Source organism: Crocodylus porosus, unplaced genomic scaffold, assembly GCF_001723895.1.
Source record: "Crocodylus porosus isolate Cpor-Errol unplaced genomic scaffold, CroPor_comp1, whole genome shotgun sequence".
Taxonomy (NCBI): domain Eukaryota; kingdom Metazoa; phylum Chordata; order Crocodylia; family Crocodylidae; genus Crocodylus; species Crocodylus porosus.
Window position 1 is genome coordinate 28,365,897 of NW_017728943.1, and position 8,890 is coordinate 28,374,786.

Genomic DNA, 8,890 nt, shown 5'->3' on the forward strand with positions numbered 1-8,890 from the left:
TGAATCTGTCTTGCTGAATGTGTATGAGTTGTTGTATACTGATTATACACGCACATCTGAAACAGATTGTTTACCCCAATTGCCATTCTCCATCACAAAACTTAAAGAATAGGGCCCATATTTCCGGATACTTTTTCTATCCATAATTGCTCTGTCAATTCCGTTAATTTAGTTTGCTAACTTGTAGATTTTAACCATTATTTTCCTAGCAACTGTGCTAGCTTTGAGGGAAAAAATGTGCGCACTAAATTGATATCTGGAAGATTTTCAGTGTCTCCCATGGAATAATTTTGGGCTCTCTGTAGTGCATTAGCTTGAGAGACATGGGCTTTCCTCCCAGTACAGCAAGCTGAAACAGCAGGTGCTGACTCTCCCACCCTGATGCCTAATCAGTCTGCTTGCCTATCACTAACATCATCATCTGTCCCAGTTTTAGGAAAGACAGTTTCCATTTAGCAGAATTAAATTCTTCCTGTTTTTCCTTCTAAATTGTAATGCTCTCTCCTAGTCCATTATATTATAGGAAAGTTTCAGTGTGTGTCCCCCCACTCTGTCCTTTGTTGTATCTCATATGCACAGTCAGGTGTAACGGGGTCAGTATTTTGCATCCTGCTGAAGAATCCAAGGGTACTTTATACCCAGAGTTTTCAGCTGATTCACCCTTGTCCTATAATTTACTATGAGACAGTAAGTATGGGGCTTCTTAATTCTCTTCAGGCACAATGCAACCTACCTTAGGATGAGAAATAGAAATGCAATGCCCACTCTCATATATGCCTCTTATGGAATAACTTATGCTTTCCCTCCATCAGGGGCTGAAGTTCTGTCCAGCCCATATATGGGTTAACTTATACCATATGCCTACTTTTATTTTGGTCTTGGTCCTCAGTGGTGTCATGACTTCTTTACCTGCAGGTCACAAACCCTTGTCACAGGCTGCAGAAATGAGGAAACAAGAAATAGCAACTAGAATGTCCCACTTGCACTTTTTCACTGTCTTTTTTTAGCCAACAGCTATATTATTTACCTAAATTGAGGTACGATTGGGAAAATATTTCCTATTTAAACTTCCTCATGCATCTGATTGGCCTTTATAAGTACCTGCACCTTTTCCAACCCCTTTTCTCTTGGCACAGACATTTTGATGGATTAGTGAGAGTTTTTTAAATAGGAATAGCTCCATGTTCTGTTACATGGTAAGCTCAGTGTCAGGAGATGCTTTAAAATTCATAGGAAGTCAAGGTGCCATTAGTGCAGCTGCTTTATTTTTGCTTTGCTTCTCTAGTATCTCAATACATTGCCACTAGATGCAAAATGACAGGTTGTGCTAAATCTTTAATAGCAGCCTTAGTTAATATTTCAGGACCAAAAACTTGCCTAAGAATAGGGAAGATTCTTATTGTGTACATTTTCACTGTATCAAGAGATGCACACTAGCATTGCCTACACTGCCAGTCTGTCACTGGAATGACACTTCTCTTCAGGCTGCTGTATAGCTCATTGCATCACCTAGCTGAGAATGAACTTTCTTAAAACATATAAAAAGGCCAGGGTGATAATGGGGAATCTTAGTTACCAGACATTGAGCATCATACAGAACATTAGAGGAAGAGAAAAATATCAAGTTATGGCTGGTTCAGCTTGTGCTCACTTTCCCCTTCATTACATGTATGAACAGACAAAGCAGGGAGAAAAATTCGGAGAATATGGTTGAGGATATGAGACTAGAAGTGAAACAACTATGAGAGTTCTCCTATGGATAGACCAAAAGTAAAGTGAATGAGTAATAAGAAGTAGGGTCCAATCACTGCAATAAAATAGAAAGAAGTGCATAAGAAGGAGGAAACCTGAATTCTTCAAGAGCCCAGCAACAGATTTTTAAAGCCACCAGTACTGCAACTAGAGCTGGACCTTCAAGAGAGCCTAGCTCCTGTTGCAATGCTTATGGGTAGATCTCAGGTTGAACTCTCTTGTAATTGCACTACTTCTGTAGGTATTGAATGAACTCTTTTGTAATTGTGGCCCCAGTTGAGGGGCCACTTTGGAAAATCTGCCACTTAATGGAATAGAGGTATAATGACCCATTACAAAGGGAATTCAAGGTTCATCTAGTCCAAATTTTTGGACAGGTTTAGATTAACTGTTGTTAAACCACCCCAGACAGATGACTTTTCTTGAAAACCTTTAGTGAAGGAGATTTTCACAACTTCCCAAGTTGGCTTGCTTCATTACTGCTCTAATGATTACGAATTTTTTCTGAGACGCTGTATCTTTGCTTTTGTTTTCATTCTAATTCTGAATGTGAATCCGTCCCATGCCATCAGATGTCTCATAGGGTGTAATCAATGTCTTAATCTATCTTGTTTGCTCAATGGCTTCATTGCTGCATTTGTATAACTCCTTGTATGGGAGGAGGTTGTTGGCTTAATTGTCCAGCCTCAAACTTGAAGGACTGGCTTTGTCCCTACTTTTTCACCTCCTGAATTGTGTAGCTCTGTCAGGAATTAAATTTTCCTGCTTTCATAACTCTGAGTTATTGATACACACAAATGTTCCTAGTGCATCAAGATACAGTCTCCAGGCAAAATGAAAGGTGATTATAGCAAAATAATTGCATGTTTCTTTTTTTTACTAAAAGCCTGGTGTCTCAGGAAGTAATAATAATAATAAAAAAAGAACATTGGTTATTTGAGGAAGTGCTCCATGTAATTAAGAGAGAAAGCAGCTGTTGAAACACCTAAAATATGCGGGAAGGAAGGGGATGAAAATGTAAATGGGAGAAAAAGGCCTCTCTAAAAGTCAATGTAACAATTAAGGTAGATCCCTTGAATGCTAAATGCTCAGGAAGTAAATACAGAGATGGATATGTAGCAAGGAGGGAATATCTATTTTGCTTCAAAATTTGATGTATAGGGCATCCCTGGATGGATGGGGTACATGCATTTGTCCTCCTTCCTCTGGTCTGGATATATAATTTTTGGAAGGGTGAATACTAATGGTCAGGACCATATTTTCCAAATAGTTTAGTCCTTGTCTCTGAAAGTGTAATGACTGTGCTTATAGTGGCCATTGAACCAGGAACCTAGAATATGAACTGTTGCAGCCAAAACTGCTTAGCTAGTTCTGTGACAGACATCCATCTAATATGGGTCGGTCTCAGGATGGGATACCTAATGTATGCTTCCATTAAGGGGGTTACCTTCTGGCATCAAATACATGGCTGTGCTTTTAGAAGACCGTTGTATGTTGGATGGGTGTTTCTTGTGAAAGCACTTAAATAAAAATTGCTCTGAAAATACACCTTCGTGTCCTCCAGCTTTGAGCCTCTAGGCTGGAAGTGGATCTAATGAACAATAAGCATTTGCTAGAGCAGTCTTAAGACAGGTATTCTTTATATACTACACATTCTGGGTATTGCTTATTTATGTAAACATTTGGCTGCAGTGAATGGGAAATATTTCAAAGCACAGATCTTCTCGGAAAAGTGACTACACAAAAAGGCATTGCAGGGATTCATGTTTATTGTGGGTCTGATTACTTCTTCATGGAGCTGATATGGAAAAAGTTGTTTTTTCTAACTACTGGTGATACAAAACTCAGCGTGAGTTCTGAGAGCTATCCTGAGTTACTTTTCCTTGTCCTGCCATCAAGATTCGCTAAGCTAAACTCTGCCCTCAATTTCACCAATTCTATCCCATTGTTTGCGGGTTATGGATGTGCTTTTGGAGTTCAGATTTCTTTGACATGACTTGCATTTTTAATTCTTGCCAAGGGTACTTTGATCTCTGAGGTGCTTTTTTGTATGCATATATTTTGTAAGTTGAAAAATTAATTTTATGAGGATCTAATAAATTATAGAATCCATCTTGATACCCCTTTAGTGTAGCCCTAAGAGTATAAAGAGCTGAACACTTAGTTTGAAACAAATATAGGACTCGGCAGGTGTACAGAGATGAGTTTACCGAGGGGTAAAACTGCAAATGAATGATAATTCCTTCTCTTTTGGCTGATGTCTGGTATTACACAGTATCTGCCTTTGGTAGATTTTTATCCTCATACTTTAGCAGTATTATGCAGCTTGTCTTAAATTATTTTGAAAGGAACTGCAGGGAAGAGGTATTAGTCTCTAACCACTGCAGCCTGGTGCCTCCATCTCTGCTTCATCCCAGTCCTTTCTTTCTCTCCTCTTCCTTGTTCCCTTCCTGTTTGTTAGAAAATATCTTTTCAGTACCTTTATTCCTGCCTGGTGACAGTAGGCATAGCTGGATTTTCTACAGCAGAGGAATGTGCAGAGGATTTAAGACCTTGACAGGGGGCAGTCAGCTAATGAGAGAGAAGCATGCTGCATCAGATGCAGGTTGTTTGGCCTGTGCTTCTGCATCCAGTAGTAGCTGCCTCTCATTTTGGAGTCAGGGAAGAGATGTCAGAACCATTGAGACCTGGGAACGAAGTGATAGATGAGTAGATAGATGAGTAGGTAGATAGTAGATAGATGAGTCTGGCATCTTCGTGGGCTCACACAGTTTCTTTCATTTCGTCTTCACAAAGAAAGCGGAGAGAAATGTTCTCTTGAATGAAAAATAGTATCCTGGGAGGGAAACTGGAATGCTAAAAGACTTTATTGGTGTACTGAAGCAGATACACAGTAATTAGAACTGTTGAGAGTTGACAAACCTTCAGGCCAAGATGAATCGCATCCACAAATGCAAAAAGAAGCAGCCAAGGAAACAGAATGGCCTCCGTAAGTGAGCCATCCTACCCTTGATGTAGACCCACAACTCCCTTTAACTGGTGTAGGAGTTGTGTTGTGTTGTGGGCCTCAGGGGGAGTCTCTACCTTCTGGACTAAAGATCTACCAAAGTGATTAATGTCCTTCCTATGTTTTAAGAAAAGGGGAAGGATTTAAAAGGATGTAGACTCTGTTAGTCATGAGGAAAGAGAAGAATAAAATAATATAAAAAGGAACGATGGTATCATTGCAGAAGTTAATGCTGATATCCTTTTTAAAAAATTAAATCAAATTAGGGGTTTCTAGGAACTGCTGCAGTACAAATAATAGTGACTCTTCTCTCCATCCTGAAACATTTCCTGATGATTTGGGCCTTTGCCCACCATCTCCTTGCTGTAGGGTCTGTTTTGTGTGATGTGGCACTCAAAGGGGGAGGGGATTATGTCTTCGGAATTGGATGAGGCCAATTTCATGATGAGGGTGGATAAGTTCCTTTATAAGTTCTGTTTCTGATTCCCTTCAAATAGTTCATTTCCATGTTTAAATTTCATTACTGGCAGTTCCTGCCCTGGGCAAAATGTCTTAGTGTTTTTTGTTTTTTTTAAAGGAAAAATTAGGTGAATTGGACACACGGTTTTTTATCTTAGGATGCTTTGAAAAAAAGTGGTAGGTTTAAGCTCAGGGTGGGTAAAATATGGTCCGTGGGCCAGATCCAGCCCACAGTGGGGCTTTGCCCGGCCCGTGGTGGGTCCTTTGGTCCCACCTGGGTGAGGTGCTGCCTAGCTATGGTGCATTCTGCTGCCTCTGGGCACACAGTGGAGATAGGGCAGCTCTGCAGCTGGACTGCCATTCTAGACAATCTGGGTGGTGGCGGCCCCTACCTGCCCACCCTCCCACATCCACACATACCCCCACACTAGAAGTGCACTGATACATCGGTCCCATATCATATTGACACTGATTTAAAAAAGGAAAATTGACATTATTGGTAATGTTGCCAGTGCTGCTCCTGGCCCCAGCCCACAGCAGCAGATCGCTCTCATCCCATATGCAGATCTGGGGGGCATATATCTCCCATGGCCTCCTGTGGTATGTGCAGTGGGAGGAGCCACCCCCCTTATCCATGTCTCCCAGATCAACTACGGCTCTGTCCCTTGCCCTGTGCTGCCCCGGCTGTGCAGCACCTGCCCCTGCTCCAGCCCCACTCCCTCCCTCACCGGGGGGGCCTTGGTCTGCTCCCGCTATTCACACACCCCTCCCCTCCTCTCTAGCCCCTTCCCTCACAACAGACTTACCAGCCAGATGCTGTTCTCCATGCTGCTGGGCTGCATCTCTGCAGTCAGATCAGTATTGTTCGATATGGCTTGTTAAAAATCGGCGCTCGGTATCAGCCCAAAAAATCTCTACCAGTGCACTCCTCCCCCACACCTCCCCTACATACATGCACGTCTCCCTGTCACAAACCCCATACTCGCCCATCCACCCGCCCGCAATATACAAGTGTAAGACTTCATTTTGAGCTATTATGGAATCATCTCTATATACATAATGCAGACGCACACAAAATAGGACAAAAATATATTTTTTAATGAAATTAAAATATATTATCATGGAAGTTTGATTTTTAGTATACAGTTTGCTGCTTTTTTTTTTTCTTTTGTTCCAAGATGACAAACCACTTTCCCAAAAGGACTACTTCTGGGGGCAAGGGAAGGGACTTCAGATGACAAAGATCAGAGGTTAAGGGGTGGGACTTCCAGCCCCAAGATGTGAGTGGGGAGGTTCATGCAAGCAAATACTAGTCAGATCATACTGTTTTTTGCTAATACATTGGGTAAAATTTAAGATAACTTTTTTGATTGTACAAAGATGACCTTAAGTATGTTGCAATACAAAAAGCAGCAATATTTAATATGTTTTTCTTGATAATATACATGGGAAAACCTTGGATGTGTGACATTTTCTTTTGACCCTAATTTCGCCAGTTTTTGATGTGGTCAAATAATCCATAGTTTTACTCTACAGATAACAGATCAGTGTTGTAATGTCCAGTTAAAACATGAATGAAAGCTTTTTGTATTCTGGTGACATGGAGTCTGAGCCAACATTAATTGGTGTGAGTAGAAAAGTTCCTATTTATTTTCACTGCAGCTGAATTGAGCTCATATTATCTGTTTAATGAAGAACACTTCCCACATGACTCTTTTACTTTGCTTGCAAATCAGGCAGTGAGAGATGACCACAGTTTGCATCTGGGACACTAGATGAAGATGAGGATGATTACATTGCGGAAAGATACACATGTTCTTTTATGTGCTTGATTTTTTGCCATTTACTGGCTGAAGTCTGCTGTTTTAATTTTTCTATGTCGCAACTAGCAAAAAGCATTATTGGTCTTTCATTCATTTTAGAGAATCGTTGTACTCTGTGGCTGGGCAGAAGAAAGATATTAAAATTGCAGTGACTTTTAAAATATTAATTTCCTAAATTAGAACAACTAGGGGCAGGTTATTTGATGAGGTAAATCAGCGTGGCTTTCACATACTCAGTGAGGCTACTCTGATTTATATGAGCTGAGAAGATGGCCCTGGCTGATTCAGGAAATTCATTTTGAACTGCTTGTTCATTAGTCATGCACTTCTAAAAGTGTTGCAAACAACTCCAGTGTCAATGTGTTTAAAAGAGACCTTCCTGCTGCTGCATTGGAGCTCTGTACAGGAATATGGAATATGAGATGCTGATATAGCTGTCTTTTTGCTTGCTGTTAATTGGGAGAAGGGAATTGAGTTATACTCTTCTAGTATTTTTCCATTCTTTCTGACCAGTGTGTTTGTGATGGAACTGGTACTAAACTCAACTGCTTTTTATGGTGTTTTGGTAGGATATGCTGATGTCTCTGTGCTGTTCTTTAGCTTTCTAAATTTGTTTAGAAAGACCTCACCCCAAAAGGGACATCAAAGTCTGGGGAGCAGGATGCTGGAAGCTCCGACAATGCACACAGAGGTCCTACTGAAGTGGATGCCAAAATTTCCGTAGACTGGAAGGGTGCTAAGATGCCACAGCTGTTTCTTTTTTTTTTTTTTCTTCCTGGCCTAGCATACTCTTATGAAGTCAGTGCTGACAGTTCTTAGATTTTTATTTAATGTTTGGGGTCCTACATAAAGCTCTGTTTCTTAGAGTCCCGTGATTTTGGGATCATGAATGATCTCCAATTTCCCTTGTTTTAAAAAAAGAAGGTTTCTGGCCCTTGGGTTTGCTAAAAAGAGCATAAAGGTATGCCTGTAAAACAGTGGTGCCTAACCTCTCTGAGCTTGTGGGCTAGATTTGTGGTGTGATCTGTGGACTGGATCTGGTGTGCAGGCTCTGTTCAGGGGCCCGATCCAGGGTGTGGTCCAGCATGTGCCTGCAGCCGTGTGCGCCCAGCCCCACATGCAAGCCGAATCCTGGACACGGGGCCGTATCACCTATCTGCAGGGCTTGGAACGTTATCTGTGGGGGAGCATTGGCTATGTTAATGGCTGCTGCTCCCCCACCAACAAAAATCAGTGGATCTGTGGGGGGCCCTGTTTGCCAGATGACAAGGCCAGAGGTTGAGCACCCCTTCTCGGAAGGGTCAAAAAACAAAGGGCAAATGAAAAGTTCATCTTTGTTGATTTAACTGGGGAGAGACAGGGAGGAATTAAAGCCTATTTCAGGATTTTAATACGTGGAGTTGCCAGTCTTGTTAAATGGGCAGCAGTAATGAGATCTGCCACCCCCATGGCTGAATATATGAGATTAGGGGTGGGAAAAACTATCTTTCTTCTTGAAATGGCATCATGGGGAGAGAGAGAGGGAGAAAGAGAGGGCAAACACAGACATCTCTCCCCTTTTTTACCCATGCCAGTTCTACAGAGCCAAGCCATACTTTGAATGCCTTTTAAGATGATGGGATCAACATACAGCACAAATCCACTTGCTTCAGCTAGTGTAAAGACAACCTGTTGTCTTGTTGTTGAGTTATCTTTTTACTGGCATAACATCTGTTTTTATTTCTTCAAAGGGAGTACCTGGACTGTAGGTTTAATGTCACTGCTTATTTCATAGATTTCATAGACATTAGGGCTGGAAGGGACCTCGGGAGATCATCGAGTCCAGCCCCCTGCCCAAAGGGCAGGAAGT

At 41.5% G+C, this 8,890-nt stretch overlaps 1 protein-coding gene across 5 annotated transcripts in view; it reads left to right on the top strand.

Annotated features, from left to right (window-relative positions):
* The window catches only part of PLCB1 (phospholipase C beta 1), a 740,315-nt gene that overhangs the window by 155,885 nt on the left and 575,540 nt on the right, over positions 1–8,890 (top strand). Inside the window, exon 1 of one of the 5 annotated variants that reach the window (XM_019549093.1) lies at positions 975–1,037. The exons of the other annotated variants lie outside the window; for them this stretch is intronic. The gene's annotated coding sequence lies outside the window, so the exon portion shown is untranslated. Of the gene's footprint in view, positions 1–974; positions 1,038–8,890 lie in introns of those variants that run through there. 5 annotated transcript variants of the gene reach the window in all.